This window comes from Coregonus lavaretus (genome assembly GCF_964263955.1).
Source record: "Coregonus lavaretus genome assembly, chromosome: 32".
Taxonomy (NCBI): domain Eukaryota; kingdom Metazoa; phylum Chordata; class Actinopteri; order Salmoniformes; family Salmonidae; genus Coregonus; species Coregonus lavaretus.
Window position 1 is genome coordinate 34,146,931 of NC_140019.1, and position 20,614 is coordinate 34,167,544.

The following is a 20,614-nucleotide window of genomic DNA, read 5'->3' on the forward strand; positions in this document are numbered from 1 at the left end:
TGTCAGCCTGGCTACAGATGGTGCGCCCTCAATGATCGGGAAAAAAGCAGGCGTTGTGACAAAGTTCAGAGAGAAAGTGCAATCTGCAAATGGAGGACGTGATTTTTTGACTTTTCACTGTATTTTGCACCAGGAGGCTTTGTGTTGCAAGTCATTAAAGATGGATAACGTCATGAAGGTGGTCATCCAAACTGTTAATTTCATCCGATCCAGAAGCCTGAATCACTGTCAGTTTGACAGCCTTCTCAGAGAGAAAGACCACATCTATGGCCTGCCATACCACACTGAGGTAAGATGGTTAAGCCGAGGTGCTGAGGCGTTTCTTTGATTTACGAGAAGAAATTGAACAGTGTTAGAATTCCATTCCGCAGAATGGATGCAGGACCTTGCATTTATGGTGGATGTTACAGAGCACCTGAATAACTTGAACAAACAGCTGCAAGGGCGCAACAAAGTTGTCATGCAGTATTATGACAGCATACGTTCTTTCAAGTTGAAGCTGTCATTGTGGGAGACGCAACTTGCCGGTGGTGATGCAGCTCACTTCCCCTGTCTGAAAAATGTGTGCGCGACCCAACATGTGGCAGACATGAAGCGGTTCAAAGATAAAATAACGGGACTGTTACGGGAGTTTGAGCAACGCTTTCAGATTTTTGGTGAACTGGAGAAAGAAGTTTTTTGCTCGCCATTCACCGTGAATCCCTCTGATCTGCCCGTCAGCATCCAACTTGAAATAATAGACTTGCAGTGTGACTCGGATTTGAAGGGCAAATTTGCCGCAGCTGGCTTGGACACATTTAATCAGAATCTCTTGCCAGGTTACCCCAACTTGACAGCCCTCGCTGCAAAACTGTTGTGCATGTTTGGAACCACATATCTTTGTGAGCAAGTTTTCTCTGTAATGAGCATAAATAAAACAAAGCTGCGCTCAAGGCTCACGCACAAGCACTTGAATCACATCCTGAAGTTGGCTGCCACTCAGGATGTGACGCCTGATATTGATGCGCTGGTGAAAGCTAAAAGATGCCAGGTATCAGGAGTCAAATAAACTATGCAACCCCACTTAAAGTGCTACATGAGACACCCTGATATAGTTCTGTGATCTGTGATATACTTCTGTGAATCACTGAGGCATTGTGTGTTTGTGTGTTCTTTGTCCTCAGAACTTTCAAATAACTTGAGGTGTTTTATGATTAATAGTGATGTTGTGCTTTTGGACACACTGTCCTCAGGCTCCAGCTTTATGTTTATATGTTTTTATGTTGATGTGCTATTGTTTTTAATTGATTTTATTTTATTTGTATATTTAACCTATTCTTGACTCTGTGGTTCTTGCACTTGTTTGGGGAACAGGATTTCATTCTTTTTATCTACATTTCTGCCTGAGAAATGACCCCCTGATATAGTTCTGTGATCTGTGAAACAGTTCTGTTAATCACTGAGGCATTGTGTGTTTGTGTTCTTTTTCTTTAGAATTTTCAAATAAACTTGACGTGTTTTATGATTAATAGTGATGTTGTGCTTGTACTATTTTGGACACACTGTCCTCAGGCTCCAGCTTTATGTTGTATGTTGATCGTATTAAAACAAAGAAAACAATCTGAAGTTGTTGTTTTTAAGTTATATATACCATGATTTTTCCGGTCCGGCCCACTTGGGAATAGATTTTCCTCCATGTGGCCCCTGAGCTAAAATGAGTTTGACACCCCTGGCATAGACAGTTAACTTCTACGGGTAATGTATGCCCACGGGCCTCTTGCCTAAGCACTTCCTAGGTGCCTTCCCCTTCCCCCCCTGGGAACAAATGAAACAGAATAACACAAAGTGGTTCACAACAAAACCTGAGAAAAAAAACTAACTCAGGACATTAAAGAAACTCTCTGAGCAACAAACTAACACACAACATTTCAATCAGCTCTCACAGCAACAACTACACAGTACATACCAAATGTCTTAGCAACAACTACACAGTACATACCAAATGTCTTAGCAACAACCAACATGCTATAACTCTCAGCCATTAGCCCCCTCTCTCATCTCTGGTCCCCCTCCCCTTCTGAGCAACAGAACTGGGGCTTATATAGCTTCAGAAGGAGTTGGTAATTGGAGACAGCTGCGTCCTGACAAGGGCGCGGGGTCAGCTCTCCAATCATCAATGTTCATTGACCAATCAGCTGCTTGTTGGGGAATTTCAGGAATCCATTTCCTGAAATACATACATGAAAATACACAACCCACAACACAGAAACTGGGGAACGTAACAGTAATTTAAACATTGTACTTGTAGAAACGTTCATATTTTTTGTGGTTGAAGTATTCTGTCCAGAATGGGCCGATGTGATCAACATTAAACATATGAGAATTTACCTAAATATGGGCCTCCCTAGTTGGCCGGCTCTGATCTCTGCTGTTTCAAAACAAAATTGTTTACATTCCTGTTGGTGAGCATTTCTCCTTTTGTCACGCCCTGGCTCTAGGGACTCTTTTAAGTTGAGCCAGGGTGTGTAGAGTTTATGTTTTGTGCTCGTTGTGTCTAGTCTTGTTTTTGTATATCTATGTTGGCCAGAGTGGTTCTCAATCAGAGGCAACGAGTATCAGCTGTTGCTGGTTGTCTCTGATTGGGAACCATATTTAGTCAGGTGGTTTTCCCACAGTGTTTGTGGGATCTTGTTCCGTGTTTTGCACCTGTGGACGTCACGTATCGATTTGTTGTTTTGTTCGTGTATCATTTAATAAATAAGTATGTTCACCTTCCATGCTGCGCCTTGGTCCTCTATATCCGACGATCGTGACAGAAGATCCCACCAATACAGGACCAAGCAGCGTGCCCAGGCAGGAGAGGAGAAGCGGCGCCAACCGGGCAGTCGTCGGACAGGCGAGGGGCACCCCCAATACATTTTTAGGGGGGGGCACATGGCAGGGACGACGGGGCCACTGGAGGCAGATAAGGGGCGAGTTGGTGGACGAGGAGAGAAGGCCACCGGGTTACGGGAGCCATTGGTGTATAGAGGGAAGGAAAATGTAGAGGCACGGCAAGAGGTACTGAAGTGTGTTGCCAGTCCGGTCCGGCCCGTTCCTGATCCCCGTGTAAGGCCAGTGGTGTGTGTTCCCAGTACGGTCCGGCCTGTTCCTGTCCATCGCGCCAAGCCTATGGTGCGCGTCGACAGCCCGGCCCGACCTGTTCCTGCCCCTCGCACCAAGCCTATGGTGCGCGTCGCCAGCCTGGCCCGGCATGTTCCTGCTCCCCGCACCAAGCCAATGGTGCGCGTCGCCAGCCCGGCCCGGCCCGGCCCGTTCCTGCTCCCCGCACCAAGCCAATGGTGCGCGTCGCCAGCCTGGTCCGGCCTGTTCCTGCTCCCCGCACCAAACCTGTGGTGCGCATCGCCAGCCCGTACCCGTTTCACCGGTGCCTGGTCAGGTACCGGTCAGCTGCTCCACACCGGAGCCTGAGCAATCCGCTCCACCGAAGTCCAGTCCAGCTCCAGCCAGTGGGGCTAGACCAGACCAGGGGCACTACGGGGGGGTTAGTAGAGGGTGGTGGTCAAGCCCGGAGCCGGAACCGCCTCCGAGGAGGAATGCCCTCCCCTGTTCAGTGATTTTTAGGCGCGGTCGCAGTCCGCGCCTTTAGGGGGGGGTACTGTCACGCCCTGGCTCTAGGGACTCTTTTAAGTTGAGCCAGGGTGTGTAGAGTTTGTTTTGTGCTCGTTGTGTCTAGTCTTGTTTTTGTATATCTATGTTGGCCAGAGTGGTTCTCAATCAGAGGCAACGAGTATCAGCTGTTGCTGGTTGTCTCTGATTGGGAACCATATTTAGTCAGGTGGTTTTCCCACAGTGTTTGTGGGATCTTGTTCCATGTTTTGCACCTGTGGACGTCACGTATCGATTTGTTGTTTTGTTCGTGTATCATTTAATAAATAAGTATGTTCACCTTCCACGCTGCGCCTTGGTCCTCTATATCCGACGATCGTGACACCTTTGCCAAGATAATCCATCCACTTGACAGGTGTGGCATATCATAACGCTGATTAAACAGCATGATCATTACACAGGTGCACCTTGTGTTGGGGACAATAAAAGGCTACTCTAAAATGTGTAGTTTTTGTCACACAACACAATGCCACAGATGTCTCAAGTTTTGAGGGAGCGTGCAATTTGTATGCTGACTGCAGGAATGTCCACCAGAGCTGTTGCCAGAGAATGTAATGTTAATTTCTCTACCATAAAGTCATTTTAGAGAATTTGGCAGTACATCCGACCGGCTCACAACCGCAGACCACATGTATGGCGTCGTGTGGGCGAGCGGTTTGCTGATGTCAATGTTGTAAACAGAGTGCCTCATGGTGGCGGTGGGGTTATGGTATGGGCAAGCATAAGCTACGGACAACAAACACAATTGCATTTTATCGATGGCAATTTGAATGCACAAAAATACCGTGACGAGATCTTAAGGCCCATTGTGAGGCCCATTCTTTTTTAAAGGTATCTGTGACTAACAGGCCCTTATGGTAGAGTGACCAGACGGAAGCCACTCCTCAGTAAAACGCACATGACAGCCCGCTTGGAGTTTGCCAAAAGTCACCTAAAGGACTCAGACCATGAGAAACAACATTCTCTGGTCTGATGAAACCAAGATTGAACTCTTTAGCCCTTAGCCTACGGTGAAGCATGGTGGTGGCAGCATCATGCTGTGGGGATGTTTTTTAGCGGCAGGGACTGGGAGACTAGTCAGGAATCAAGGGAAAGATTAACGGAGCAAAGTACAGAGAGATCCTTGATGAAAACCTGCTCTAGAGCGCTCAGGATCCCAGACTGGGGTGAAGGTTCACCTTCCAACAGGACAACGACCCTAAGCACACAGCTGAGACAACGCAGGAGTGGCTTCGGGACAAGTCTCTGAATGTCCTTGAGTGGCCCAGCCAGAGCCCGGACTTGAACCCGATCGAACATTTCTGCAGAGACCTGAAAATAGCTGTGCAGCGACGCTCCCCATCCAACCTGACAGAGCTTGAGAGGATCTGCAGAGAAGAATGGGAGAAACTCCCCAAATACAGGTGTGCCAAGCTTGTAGCGTCATACCCAAGAAGACTCGAGGCTGTAATCACAGCCAAAGGTGCTTCAACAAAGTACTGAGTAAAGGGTCTGAATACTAATGTAAATGTAATATTTCATTGGTTTCCTTTAAATATATTTGCAAACATTTCTAAAAACCTGTTTTTGCTTTATCATTATGGGTTATTATGTGTAGATTTATGAGAAAAATAAATAATTTAATCAATTTTAGAATAAGGCTGTAATGTATCAAAATGTGGAAAAAGTCAAGGGGTCTGAATACTTTCCGAATGCACTGTATATATCTCTATTCCCAGTCATGTGAAATCCATAGATTAGGGCCTAATTAATTCATTTCAATTGACTGATTTCCTCATATGAACTGAAATTGTTGCAAGTTGCGTTTCTATTTTTGTTCAGTATATATTCCATGCCTATCCACTACTGTAAACCATACTACCTATTATACTAACCATTACTCTATCTATGAGTTTTAATAGGCTATTAAGTTCTCTCTCCTCCCATTCATACTCCAGTTTGTGTCACTGTGAATGCCCTATGGTAGATCAATGTTCGCGTCACCACCATGGACGCTGAGCTGGAGTTCGCCATCCTGCCCAGCACCACTGGCAAACAACTCTTCGACCAGGTACATGGACAGAAAGATGAACAGACAGACTGGCGGACAGGTGGACGGACAGACAGACAGACAGACAGACAGAAAAACGAACAGACAGACGGACAGGCGGATGGACGGACGGACAGACAGACAAATATCTGTTTCCTGGACTATGGACAATAAAGGAATCTTATTCTTCTTCATTGTTGTATAGATAGTGAAGACCATTGGGCTGAGAGAGACCTGGTTCTTTGGCCTACAGTACCTGGACAGCAAAGGCTTCTCTACCTGGCTCAGACTCAACAAGAGGGTGAGTACATCCTCAGACAGTAACAACATACAGTGGGGAAAAAAAGTATTTAGTCAGCCACCAATTGTGCAAGTTTTCCCACTTAAAAAGATGAGAGAGGCCTGTAATTTTCATCATAGGTACACATCAACTATGACAGACAAAATGAGAAAGAAAAAAATCCAGAAAATCACATTGTAGGATTTTTAATGAATTTATTTGCAAATTATGGTGGAAAATAAGTATTTGGTCAATAACAAAAGTTTCTCAATACTTTGTTATATACCCTTTGTTGGCAATGACACAGGTCAAATGTTTTCTGTAAGTCTTCATAAGGTTTTCACACACTGTTGCTGGTATTTTGGCCCATTCCTCCATGCAGATCTCCTCTAGAGCAGTGATGTTTTGGGGCTGTCGCTGGGCAACACGGACTTTCAACTCCCTCCAAAGATTTTCTATGGGGTTGAGATCTGGAGACTGGCTAGGCCACTCCAGGACCTTGAAATGCTTCTTACGAAGCCACTCCTTCGTTGCCCGGGAGGTGTGTTTGGGATCATTGTCATGCTGAAAGACCCAGCCACGTTTCATCTTCAATGCCCTTGCTGATGGAAGGAGGTTTTCACTCAAAATCTCACGATAAATGGCCCCATTCATTCTTTCCTTTACATGGATCAGTCGTCCTGGTCCCTTTGCAGAAAAACAGCCCCAAAGCATGATGTTTCCACCCCCATGCTTCACAGTAGGTATGGTGTTCTTTGGATGCAACTCAGCATTCTTTGTCCTCCAAACACGACGAGTTGAGTTTTTACCAAAAATTTCTATTTTGGTGTCATCTGACCATATGACATTCTCCCAATCCTCTTCTGGATCATCCAAATGCACTCTAGCAAACTTCAGACGGGCCTGGACATGTACTGGCTTAAGCAGGGGGACACGTCTGGCACTGCAGGATTTGAGTCCCTGGCGGCGTAGTGTGTTACTGATGGTAGGCTTTGTTACTTTGGTCCCAGCTCTGCAGGTCATTCACTAGGTCCCCCTGTGTGGTTCTGGGATTTTTGCTCACTGTTCTTGTGATCATTTTGACCCCACGGGGTGAGATCTTGCGTGGAGCCCCAGATCGAGGGAGATTATCAGTGGTCTTGTATGTTTCCATTTCCTAATAATTGCTCCCACAGTTGATTTCTTCAAACCAAGCTGCTTACCTATTGCAGATTCAGTCTTCCCAGCCTGGTGCAGGTCTACAATTTTGTTTCTGGTGTCCTTTGACAGCTCTTTGGTCTTGGCCATAGTGGAGTTTGGAGTGTGACTGTTTGAGGTTGTGGACAGGTGTCTTTTATACTGATAACAAGTTCAAACAGGTGCCATTAATACAGGTAACGAGTGGAGGACAGAGGAGCCTCTTAAAGAAGAAGTTACAGGTCTGTGAGAGCCAGAAATCTTGCTTGTTTGTAGGTGACCAAATACTTATTTTCCACCATAATTTGCAAATAAATTCAGAAAAAATCCTACAATGTGATTTTCTGGAGGAAAAAATGCTCAATTTGTCTGTCATAGTTGACGTGTACCTATGATGGAAATTACAGGCCTCTCTCATCTTTTTAAGTGGGAGAACTTGCACAATTGGTGGCTGACTAAATACTTTTTTCCCCCACTGTACATGACTGCCTCTTCCGCTGCCCTGTGCTCCTTCTCCAGACCCTTTGCCTCCTCCTGAGCAAACGTCCTTTCCAGCTCCAGGGCCCTGCGAGTCTGCTCCTCCAGCTCTACACACACACACGCATGCACGCACGCATACACGCACACACACACGCTCATTCATTCACTTATTAACTCATTCATGTTGTTGCATTGCTGTAATGTTCCCAGGTGACAGCTCAGGATGTACACAGGGAGAACCCTCTGTTGATAAAGTTCAGGGCCAAGTTCTACCCCGAAGACGTAGCTGAGGAACTGATCCAAGAGGCCACGCAACGACTTTTCTTCCTGCAGGTCTCACACACACACACACACACACACACACACACACACAGACACACACACATGAGCTGGCCAGACACACACACATACGCACACACAAATACATCAAATCAAAGTTTATTTGTCATGTTCACAGGATACAACAGGTGTAAAAAGTACAGAGAAATGTTTACTTACAAGCTCTTCCTCAACAATGCAATGTTCAATATCAAAGGTAAAGAACTATAAAATCCAGAATAGGATCTGATAAAGAGCACTGAGTCAATACTAGGTCAGACCAATAGATCAATAGATACAGCCTTGCAAAAGTATTCATCCCACTTGGCATTTTTCCTATTTTGTTGCATTACAACCTGTAATTGAAATGGATTTTTATTTGGATTTCATGTAATGGAGATACACAAAATAGTCCAAATTGGTGAAGTGAAATGAAAAAAAAAACTTGTTTCAAAGAATTCTAAAAAATAAATAACGGAAAAGTGGTGCGTGCATATGTATTCACCCCATTTGCTATGAAGCCCCTAAATAAGATCTGGTGCAACCAATTACCTTCAGAAGTAACATAATTAGATTCCACCTGTGTGCAATCTAAGTGTCACATGATCTGTCACATGATCTCAGTTTATATATACCTGTTCTGAAAGGCCGCAGAGTCTGCAACACCACTAAGCAAGGGGCACCACCAAGCAAGCGGCACCATGAAGACCAAGGACCTCTCCAAACAGGTCAGGGACAAAGTTGTGGAGAAGTACACATCAGGGTTGGGTTATAAAAAAATCTCCTAAACTTTGAACATCCCACGGAGCACCATTAAATCCATTATTAAAAAATGGAAAGAATATGGCACGACAACAAACCTGCCAAGAGAGGGCCGCCCACCAAAACTCACGGACCAGGCAAGGAGGGCATTAGTCAGAGAGGCAACAAAGAGACCAAAGATAACCCTGAAGGAGCTGCAAAGCTCCACAGCGGAGATTGGAGTATCTGTCCATAGGACCACTTTAAGCCGTACACTCCACAGAGCTGGGCTTTACGGAAGAGTGGCCAGAAAAAAGCCATTGCTTTAAGAAAAAAATTTGCAAACATGTTTGGTGTTCGCCAAAAGCCATGTGGAAGACTCCCCAAACATATGGAAGAAGGTACTCTGGTCAGATGAGACTAAAATTGAGCTTTTTGGCCATCAAAGAAAACACTATGTCTGGCGCAAACCCAACACCTCTCATCACCCCGAGAACACCATCCCCACAGTGAAGCATGGTGGTGGCAGCATCATGCTGTGGGGATGTTTTTCATCAGCAGGGACTGGGAAACTGGTCAGAATTGAAGGAATGATGGATGGCGCTAAATACAGGGAAATTCTTGAGGGAAACCTGTTTCAGTCTTCCAGAGATTTGAGACTAGACGGAGGTTCACCTTCCAGCAGGACAATGACCCTAAGCATACTGCTAAAGCAACACTCGAGTGGTTTAAGGGGAGACATTTAAATGTCTTGGAATGGCCTAGTCAAAGCCCAGACCTCAATCCAATTGAGAATCTGTGGTATGACTTAAAGATTGCTGTACACCAGTGGAATATAGACAGGTGTGTGCCTTTCCAAATCATGTCCAATCAATTGAATTTACCACAGGTGGACTCCAATGAAGTTGTAGAAACATCTCAAGGATGATAAATGGAAGTAGGATGCACCTGAGCTCAATTTCGAGTCTCACAGCCAAGGGTTTGAATACTTATGTATATAATGTATTTATTTTTATGTTTTTTACATTTGCCCCAAAAAACTGATGAAGAACATTTTTATTGAATCAATTTTAAAATAAGGCTGTAACATAACAAAACGTGGAAAAAGTCAAGGGGTCTGAATACTTTCCGAATGCACTGTATGTGTATAAGGATGTACACTGGTCAGACACACACACACACATGATCTGGTCAGACACACACACACACACACACACACACACACACACACACACACACACACACACACACACACACACACACTGTTTATACTGTATGTCACTGCAGGTGAAGGAGGGCATCCTGAATGATGATATCTACTGTCCTCCTGAGACAGCTGTGCTGTTGGCTTCCTACTCTGTTCAGACCAAACATGGAGACTACAAGAAGGACTACCACTTCCCTGGTTATCTCAGCAGGGACAAGCTGCTTCCCCAGAGGTGTGTGTTATCTCTCCCCGTCCCCCTTTGTGACAAACCTCAGCCCACGAACAAAAGCTAAATTGGTAAAACAGTCCCCTATTCTAAGTCTCCCTGAATGTTCCTCTGATTGTTGTCTCCCATACTCAGATTAGTGTTGGGGTCAATTCCATTTAATTTAGCAGACATTCTTATCAAGAGAGACAATAGGGTTAAGTGCGTTGCTCAAGGGCACATCGACAGATTTGAACCAGCGACCTTTCGGTTACTGGCCCAACGCTCTTAACCACTAGGCTACCTTCCTCTCTCTACCCCCCTAATTGAACCCTTCTCATGTCCTCTTCCCCCAGGGTTCTGGAGCAGCACAAACTGAACAAGGAGCAGTGGGAGAATAGGATAAAGGTGTGGCATGAGGAGCACAAGGGAGTGCTGAGGTAAGACCACATGTCCTCTCTACTCACAGTCCCATCCAAGTTGACACTGGCTTACTTGTATTGCACTGATTGTACACTGAGTGTACAAAACATTAAGAACACCTTCCTAATATTGAGTTGCACCCCCCTCTTTTGCCCTCAGAACAGCCTCAATTCGTCGGGGCATGGACTCTACAAGGTGTCGAAAACGTTCCACAGGGATGCTGGCCCATGTTCACTCCAATGCTTCCCACAGTTGTGTCAAGTTGGCTGGATGTCCTTTAGGTGATGGACCATTCTTGATACACTTGGGAAACTGTTGAGCGTGAAAAACCCAGCAGCTTTGCAGTTATTGACACAAACCGGTGCGCCTGGCACCTACTACCATACCGTGTTCAAAGGCACTTAAATATTTTGTCTTGCCCATTCACCCTCTGAATGGCACACATACACAATCAATGTCTCAATTGTCTCAAGGCTTAAAAATCCTTCTTTAACCTGTCTCCTCCCCTTCATCTACACTGATTGAAGTGGATTGTAAAAACCCTAGAGTCGATGTCCGCACCCCCGTGGAACTCAATTAGCATAATAAAAAAATCCCCATGTAAATATGTCAGTTTAAGCTAGAGAGATGTTTTTTTTGCATTGGATGTGTCTCAATCCACCGCATTTGCCTATGTCGAACTTCCGCATGTGTTTGTCAGACCATGAGACATCCCAAAAATCTCACAAAGTCGTCTGTAGCATCTGAATGGTTTGGCCTACAAACTATTACAACCCCCTCTATGGAAAGATAAGACTCTCATGAACACGATGGTGTTCTCCATTTTGCCCTATGACCCCCACAAGCATCTTGGTACTGGTCTGAAGTCGGAAGCCTTCTGTCGGTAGCATCCGAACAGTTTAGGCTACACCCTAATACCCCTCTGTGGAAAGGTGAGACTGTCACGAACACATATTTGTTGGTTGTTTTGCGCCACGGGCCTCACAAGACTCGTCTGAAGGTCCCCCGGTACCAGTTGAAAAACAGTATATTTGGAGACTGTTTAGTGCCAAAAATAAGGAGTTAAATACATGTAAAAAAATACAAAATAAATACAAAACAACAAATGTTTCCTGATCTTTCTTATATCTCTCAGATATAGGACAGACACTTCAGAACAAACTTGCTTTAGATTTTTTTGGGGGGACTATCTGTTGTTCCATGTAGTGAATCTGTTATTCAATGTGTTTGTATGGGCTAATAGCAGTAAGGCCAAATTAAAATTTTCATAAAATAATAAACAAAATTGGGATACATCAAGGGGTGTTAAAATTCTAAATAAAATATCTAAATGATCCTTGGTATGACCTTCTTAAAACAATTCCCTCCCCCTGCTTAGACAGGGTTTAGTCTGTAGAGGGTTCAGATAACATCAATAAGGGATCATAGCTTTCACCTGGATTCACCTGGTCAGTCTATGTCATGGAAAGAGCAGGTGTCCTTAATGTTTTGTCCACTCAGTGTCTGCAGAATGTGCTAAGCATTATGTTAACTGAATACAGAGCATCTTTCTCACTGATCGTCTGTCTGTGTCTGTCTCTGTCCGTGTCTGTCTCTGTGTCTTTGTGTGTGTCTGTATCTGTGTCTGTCTCTGTGTCTGTCTGTCTGTCTCTGTCTCTGTGTCTGTCTGTCCCCAGGGAGGATGCCATGGTGGAGTATCTGAAGATAGCTCAGGATCTAGAGATGTATGGAGTCAACTACTTCAGCATCAAGAACAAGAAGGGTTCAGAGCTGTGGCTGGGGGTAGATGCTCTGGGCCTCAGCATATACCAGAAAACTGACAAGTAGGAACCTTCAACTACACTGAACAAAAATATAAACGTACATTTGGCAGTGCCCCATGGTGGCGGTGGGGTTAAGGTATGGGCAGGCATAAGCTACAGACAATGAACACAATTGCATTTTATCTATGGCAATTTGAATGCACAGAGATACCGTGACGAGAACCGTTCATCCGCTGCCGTCACCTCATGTTTCAGCATGATAATGCACAGCCCCATGTCGCAAGGATCTGTTCACAATTCCTGGAATATGAAAATGTCCCAGTTCTTCCATGGCCTGCACACTCAACAGACATGTCACCCATTGAGCATGTTTGGGATGTTCTGGATCAACGTGTACGACAGTGTGTTCCAGTTCATGCCAATATGTGGTCCTCTGTAGCTCAGCTGGTAGAGCACGGCGCTTGTAACGCCAAGGTAGTGGGTTCGATCCCCGGGACCACCCATACACAAAAATGTATGCAAGCAAGACTGTAAGTCGCTTTGGATAAAAGCGTCTGCTAAATGGCATATTATTATTATTATTATTATTAATATCGAGCAACTTCGCACAGCCATTGAAGAGGAGTGGGACAACATTCCACAAGCCACAATCTATGGATTTCACATGACTGGGGATACAGATATGCATCTGTTGGTCACAGATACCTTTAAAAAAAGGTAGGGGTGTGGATCAGAAAACCAGTCAGTATCTGACAGACAGTCTGATCAACTCTATGCAAAGGAGATGTGTCGCATTGCATGAGGCAAATGGTGGTCACAACAGATACTGACTGGTTTTCTGATCCACACCCCTACCTTTTTTTAAAGGTATCTGTGACCAACAGATGCATATCTGTATCCCCAGTCATGTGAAATCCATAGATGAGTGCCTAATGAATTAATTTCAATTGACTGATTTCCTTATATGAACTGTAACTCAGTAAAATCTCTGAAATTGTTGCGTTTATATTTTTTGTTCAGTATAGATCCGAATTCCCCCGTAGATTCATCATGACATTAGACTACTTTTGAAGTCTGAAAACATTGGATAAACTTTGATTTTGGAGTGAACTGTTCTACTGTGTTCTATTTCCTGTATAGGATGACCCCTAAGATCGGCTTCCCATGGAGTGAGATCAGAAACATTTCCTTCAACGACAAGAAGTTTGTTATAAAGCCCATAGACAAGAAAGCCCCGGTACCTCACCTCTGTTTCTGCTGTATATTTTGCATTTGTTGGTTATAATTCAAACCTCTGATAGTACCTGTACAAAAAAAAAAGGTCACTTAATTTTTGCAAGAGGCGCTGATAACTACATTTTGTGGTAACTGGGTCTGTTCCAGGATTTTGTGTTCTACGCCCCTCGTCTGCGGATCAACAAGCGTATCCTGGCGCTGTGCATGGGGAACCACGACCTGTACATGAGGAGGAGGAAGCCGGACACCATCGAGGTCCAGCAGATGAAGGCCCAGGCCCGCGAGGAGAAGACTAAGAGACAGATGGAGAAGTGAGGACAGAGACAGGGAGTTAGATGGACGGGTGGAGGGAGGGAGGGAGGGAGGGAGGGAGGGAGGGAGAGAGAGAGAGAGAGAGAGAGAGAGAGAGAGAGAGAGAGAGAGAGAGAGAGAGAGAGAGAGAGAGAGAGAGAGAGAGAGAGAGAGAGAGAGAGAGAGAGAGAGAGAGAGAGAGAGAGAGAGAGAGAGAGAGAGAGAGAGAGAGAGAGAGAGAGAGAGAGAGAGAGAGAGAGAGAGAGAGAGAGAGAGAGAGAGAGAGAGAGAGAGAGAGAGAGAGAGAGAGAGAGAGAGAGAGAAGAGAGAGAGAGAGAGAGAGAGAGAGAGAGAGAGAGAGAGAGAGAGAGAGAGAGAGAGAGATGAGGTTGTTTACTCATCCCTCAAATCCTTCGTTCCAGAGCTCTGCTGGAGAGCGAGAAGAAGAAGAGAGAGAATGCGGAGAAGGAGACAGAGAAGATCGCCAGAGAAACCATGGAGCTGATAGGCAGACTCAAACAGATCGAGGAAGAGACCAAGAAAGCTCAGGAAGGTCAGACTCTTTCTGTCTTCTGACAGTGTGTGTGCATGCTCGTGTGTGTTCATATTATTCTGTGTGTGTGTGTGTGTGTGTGTGTGTGTGTGTGTGTGTAGATCTGGAGGAGCAGACTTGCAGGGCCCTGGAGCTGGAGAAGGAGAGGACGTTTGCCCAGGATGAGGCAGAGCGTCTGGAGAAGGAGAGGACGTTTGCCCAGGATGAGGCAGAGCGTCTGGAGAAGGAGAGGACGTTTGCCCAGGATGAGGCAGAGCATCTGGAGAAGGAGCGCAGGGCAGCGGAAGAGGCCAAGGCAGCCCTCCTACAGCAGTCAGACAGCCAGGTGAAGAACCAAGAGAACCTGGTACACACACACACACACACACACACACACACACACACACACACACACAGAGAAAGACAGAGAGACAGACAGACAGACAGACACCACACAAAGACGGACACACAGACAGACAGACAGACACACACACATTAGGTGAATCGTGTATTATTCTAAGGTTCTCTTTCCAGGCCACTGAGCTGGCTGAGCTTACCTCTAAGATCTCCCTTCTGGAGGACGAGAAGAAGAAGGAGGAGGACGATACAAAGAGATGGCAGAAAAGGGTGAGAGAGAATTAATGAATGAATGAACGTGTTTGCTAGCGTAACCCTCTATCTAACCACAGTGCTTCAATGTGAGCCAGCATGTGTGATAGCATTATCCTCACTAACCACACTGTGAGCGGTCATGTGTGTGTTTGTCGTCTGGCGGTCATGGTGGAGGTTGATTTGGAGCCAAAGAAGTGCTGAAGACTAAAGTCATCAGTGTCCACATCCAGGACTCTGTGCAGGGGGACAATGACGAGACCGACGAGAGCAGCGCCGAGGCCAGCGCTGAGCTGACATCACCAGGCATGGTCAGAGACCGCAGCGAGGAGGAACGCATGACGGAGGCTCAGAAGAACGAACGGCTACAGAAACACCTCAAGGTCAGAAACACTTAAAGGGGAAGTCTACTTTTTTTCCACCATAAGTCCACTGTTGATACGGTCCAAAAATGTTTTTCATGTCAGGAGTCAAAATGTCAAGATATTGGACTTTCAAGAAGCAAAGTGTCACCGGCCACATCATCATATGATGATGTAAAATGCATCAAAGGTGACAATTTGCTTCCTGAAAGTCCAAAATCTTGAAAACTTGCCTGCTGACATGAGAAACATTTTGGGACCGTATCAACAGTGGACTAATTAAACAAATACCAAAATATAGGTTTTGAGTGCAGTTCCCCTTTAACCCATAACTCATGACCATGACGGAGGCCCAGAAGAACAAACGGCTGAGGAAACACCTCACCACCTCAAGGTCAGACACAGTCAGACCCTAACTTAACCCGTAACCCATTTGTATTTGTATTTATTAAGGATCCCCATTAGTTCCTGCGTAGGCAGCAGCTACTCTTCCTGGGGTTAATTATGCATCCCCATTAGTTCCTGCCAAGGCAGCAGCTACTCTTCCTGGGGTTTATTATGGATCCCCATTAGTTCCTGCCAAGGCAGCAGCTACTCTTCCTGGGGTTTATTATGGATCCCCATTAGTTCCTGCCAAGGCAGCAGCTACTCTTCCTGGGGTCCGGCAACATTAAGGCAGTTATATACAATTTAAAATATTACATAACATTACATTTCATAACACTTTTCACTATTCTACTATCACATATCTACAATACAAAATCCATGTGTACGTGTCTTGTCATGTGTATGTGTGTCTGTCCCTGTGTGTGTGTCTCTTCACAGTCCCCGCTGATCCATAAGGTGTATTTTTATATTTTAAAAGAAATCTGATTCTACTGTTTGCATCAGTTACCTGATGTGGAATATATTTCCATGTGCATTTAAGGGCCAGCCGTGCTGCCCTGTTCTGAGCCAACTGTAATTTTCTGAGGTCCCTCTTTGTGGCACCTGACCACATGACTGAACAGTAGTCCAGGTGCGATAAAACTAGAGCCTGTAGGACTTGCCTTGTTGATAGTGTTGTTAAAAAGGCAGAGCAGTGCTTTATTATGGACTTCTCCCCATCTTAGCTACTGTTGTATCAACATGTTTTGACCATGACAGTTTACAATGAATGGTTACTCAAAGCAGTTTAGTCACCTCAACATGCTCAAATTCCATATTATTTATTACAAGATTTAGTTGAGGTTTAGGGTTTAGTGAATGATTTGTCCCAAATACAATGCTTTTAGTTTTTGAAATATTTAGGACTAACTTATTCCTTGCTACCCATTCTGAAACTAACTGCAGCTCTTTGTTAAGTGTTGCAGTGATTTCACTTGCTGTAGTAGCTAACGTGTATAGTGAAGTCATCCGCATACATAGACACACTGGCTTTACTCAAGGTCAGTGGCATGTCATTAGTAAAGATTGAACAAAGTAAGGGCCTAGACAGCTGCCCTGGGGAATTCCTGATTCTACCTGGATTGTGTTGGAGAGGCTTCCATTCCCTCTGTGTTCTGTTAGACAGGTAACTTTTTTAAATCCAAAATAGAGCAGGGGGTGTAAATCCATAACACCTACGTTTTTCCATCAGCAGACTATGATCAATAATGTCAAAAGCCACACTGAAGTCTAACACAACAGCTCCCACAATATTTGTATTATCAATTTCTCTCAGCCAATCATCAGTAATTTGTGTAAGTGCCGTGCTTGTTGAATGTCCTTCCCTATAAGTGTGCTGAAAGTCTGTTGACAATTTGTTTATAGTAAAATAGCATTGTATCTGGTCAAACACAATCTTTTCCAAAAGTTTACTAAGGGTTGGTAACAGGCTGATTGGTCGGCCATTTGAGCCAGTAAAGGGGGCTTTACTATTCTTGGATCGCATAATTACTTTTGCTTCCCTCCAGGCCTGAGGGCACACACTTTCTAGTAGGCTTAGATAGAAGATATGGCAAATAGGAGTGTCAATATCGTTCCCTATTATCCTCAGTAATTTTCCATCCAAGTTGTCAGACCCTGGTGGCTTGTCATTGTTGGTAGACAACAATAATATTTTCACTTCTTCCACACTCCATGACCTTTAACCCTAACCCATGACCCTAATTCATGACCATGACAGAGGCCCAGAAGAATGAACGGCAGCTATACAAAGGTCAGACCCTACCTTACTTAACATCAAATCAAATTGTATTTGCCACATGGGCCGAATACAACAGCTGTAGACATTACAGTGAAATGCTTACTAACAAGCCCTTAACCAACAATGCAGTTTTTAAGAAAAAATAAAAAAAATATATAAAAAAGTGTTAAGTAAAAAATAGATACAATTTGCAAATAATTAAAGAGCAGCAATAAAATAAGATAACAGTAAGGAGGCTATATACAGGGGGTACCGGTACAGAGTCAATGTGTGGGGGCACCGGTTAGTCAAGGTAATTGAGGTAATATGTACATGTGGGTAGAGTTAAAGTGACTATGCATAAATAATAAACATAGTAGCAACAGCGTAAAAGAGGGGGATGTGGTGGGGTGGGGTGGGGGGGGCAGTGCAAATAGCCATGATTAGCTGTTCAGGAGTCTTATGGCTTGGGGGTAGAAGCTGTTAAGAAACATTTTGGACCTAGACTTGGCGCTCCGGTATCGCTTGCCGTGCGGTAGCAGAGAGAACAGTCTATGACTAGGGTGGCTGGAGTTTTTGATCATTTTTAGGGCCTTCCTCTGACACCGCCTGGTATAGAGGTCCTGGATGGCAGGAAGCTTGGCCCCAGTGACGTACTGAGCCGTACGCACTACCCTCTGTAGTGCCTTGCGGTCGGAGGTTGAGCAGTTGCCATACCAGGCAGTGAGGCAAACAGTCAGGATGCTCTCGATGGTGCAGCTGTATAACTTTTTGAGGATCTGAGGACCCATGCCAAATATTTTTAGTCTCCTGAGGGGGAATAGGCTTTGTCGTGCCCTCTTCACAACTGTTTTGGTGTGTTTGGACCATGATAGTTTGTTGGTGATGTGGACACCAAGGAACTTGAAGCTCTCAACCTGTTCCACTACAGCCCCGTCGATGAGAATGGGGGCGTGCTCAGTCCTCTTTTTTTTCCTGTAGTCCACAATCAGCTCCTTTGTCTTGATCACATTGAGGGAGAGGTTGTTATCCTGGCACCACACGGCCAGGTCTCTGACCTCCTCCCTATAGGCTGTCTCATCGTTGTTGGTGATCAGGCCTACCACTGTTGTGTTGTAGGCAATCCTAATGATGGTGTTGGAGTCGTGCCTGGCCATGCAGTCATGGGTGAACAGGGAGTACAGGAGGGGACTGAGCACGAACCCCTGAGGGGCCCCCGTGTTGAGGATCAGCGTGGCAGATGTGTTGTTACCTACCCTTACCACCTGTGGGCGGCCCCTCAGGAAGTCCAGGATCCAGTTGAAGAGGGAGGTGTTTAGTCCCAGGGTCCTTAGCTTAGTGATGAGCTTTGAGGGCACTATGGTGTTGAACGCTGAGCTGTAGTCAATGAATAGTATTCTCACGTAGGTGTTCCTCTTGTCCAGGTGGGAAAGGGCAGTGTGGAGTGCAATAGAGATTGCATCATCTGTGGATCTGTTGGGGTGGTATGCAAATTGGAGTGGGTCTAGGGTTTCTGGGATAATGGTGTTGATGTGAGCCATGACCAGCCTTTCAAAGCACTTCATGGCTACAGACGTGAGTACTACATTTTACATTTACATTTTTAGTCATTTAGCAGACGCTCTTATCCAGAGCGACTTACAGTTAGTGCATACATTATTTATTTTTTACTACAGGTCGGTAGTCATTTAGGCAGGTTATCTTAGTGTTCTTGGGCACAGGGACTATGGTGGTCTGCTTGAAACATGTTGGTATTACAGGCTCAGTCAGGGACATGTTGAAAATGTCAGTGAAGACACTTGCCAGTTGGTCAGCGCATGCTCGGAGTACACGTCCTGGTAATCCGGTAATCCGTCTGGCCCTGCAGCCTTGTGAATGTTGACCTGCTTAAAAGTATTTCTCACATTGGCTACGGAGAGCGTGATAACCTATGGCCCTAACCTAACTGTAATTATGGCTGGTTGGGCTCAGTCCTGACTAAATGTAAAAATGTCCTCTAGCCCTGAGCTCTGAAATGAGAGATATGGTTCTTAGGCCACATGCGTTACACATGTACTACATATGTACTACACATTAATTCCATGTATAGTACATATGTTGATGCTCTATGAGTTTATTTGTGTCCTTGTTGTCCTTTTGTTCTCAGGCCCTGAGTACTGAGTTGGCCAGCGCTCGAGACGACAGTAAGAATACTCCCAACGACCTGATCCACGCGGAGAACGTGAAGGCCGGCCGGGACAAGTACAGGACCCTCCATCAGATACGACAGGGCAACACCAAGCAACGCATCGACGAGTTTGAGTCCATGTGAGGGATAGAGAATGAGAATGAGAGAGAGAGAGAGACACACACAGACAGACAGACAGACAGACAGACGTCTGTACTGAATCTGTATTTAAATGGAAGTCATATAGCCAGGTACAGTGTAATTACTAAGTCAACATTGCTTGGTTGACTTTGTAAGCACCCACTGCCTCTCCCCAATAGTGTGTTGTCTCCCGTGACTAAAGAGTTCCATCTTCATGGGATTTGTAGTTCGGTAAAGTAACATTCTGTGGACTACAGACTGTAGGCTACTAGTACGTCAATCAAAGTGAGTGATGATATTATTCATATATCATAATGTATGCTGCTTTTGCTCATGGTTTTTGAAGTCTTGAAATGCATCTATGCAAAATAATCATTAGCTGATATACTATTAAAAAAACATACAGTGGGGAAAAAAAGTATTTAGTCAGCCACCAATTGTGCAAGTTCTCCCACTTAAAAAGATGAGAGAGGCCTGTAATTTTCATCATAGGTACACGTCAACTATGACAGACAAAATAATGTATTTATTTGCAAATTATGATGGAAAATAAGTATTTGGTCAATAACAAAAGTTTCTCAATACTTTGTTATATACCCTTTGTTGGCAATGACACAGGTCAAACGTTTTCTGTAAGTCTTCACAAGGTTTTCACACACTGTTGCTGGTATTTTGGCCCATTCCTCCATGCAGATCTCCTCTAGAGCAGTGATGTTTTGGGGCTGTCGCTGGGCAACACGGACTTTCAACTCCCTCCAAAGATTTTCTATGGGGTTGAGATCTGGAGACTGGCTAGGCCACTCCAGGACCTTCAAATGCTTCTTACGAAGCCACTCCTTCGTTGCCCGGGCGGTGTGTTT

General features: G+C 44.9%; 1 pseudogene across 1 annotated transcript; it reads left to right on the forward strand.

Moving 5' to 3' along the window:
• Nucleotides 1-5,620: 5,620 nt before the first annotated feature.
• LOC311107355 (moesin-like) lies at nucleotides 5,621-19,757 on the forward strand (annotated as a pseudogene). The gene is made up of 14 exons: nucleotides 5,621-5,698; nucleotides 5,883-5,978; nucleotides 7,824-7,946; nucleotides 9,960-10,111; nucleotides 10,441-10,524; nucleotides 12,184-12,330; nucleotides 13,411-13,507; nucleotides 13,654-13,817; nucleotides 14,220-14,350; nucleotides 14,452-14,542; nucleotides 14,627-14,696; nucleotides 14,864-14,956; nucleotides 15,101-15,321; nucleotides 19,593-19,757. The product of its transcript is annotated as a moesin-like (transcript).
• The last annotated feature ends 857 nt before the right edge of the window (nucleotides 19,758-20,614 follow it).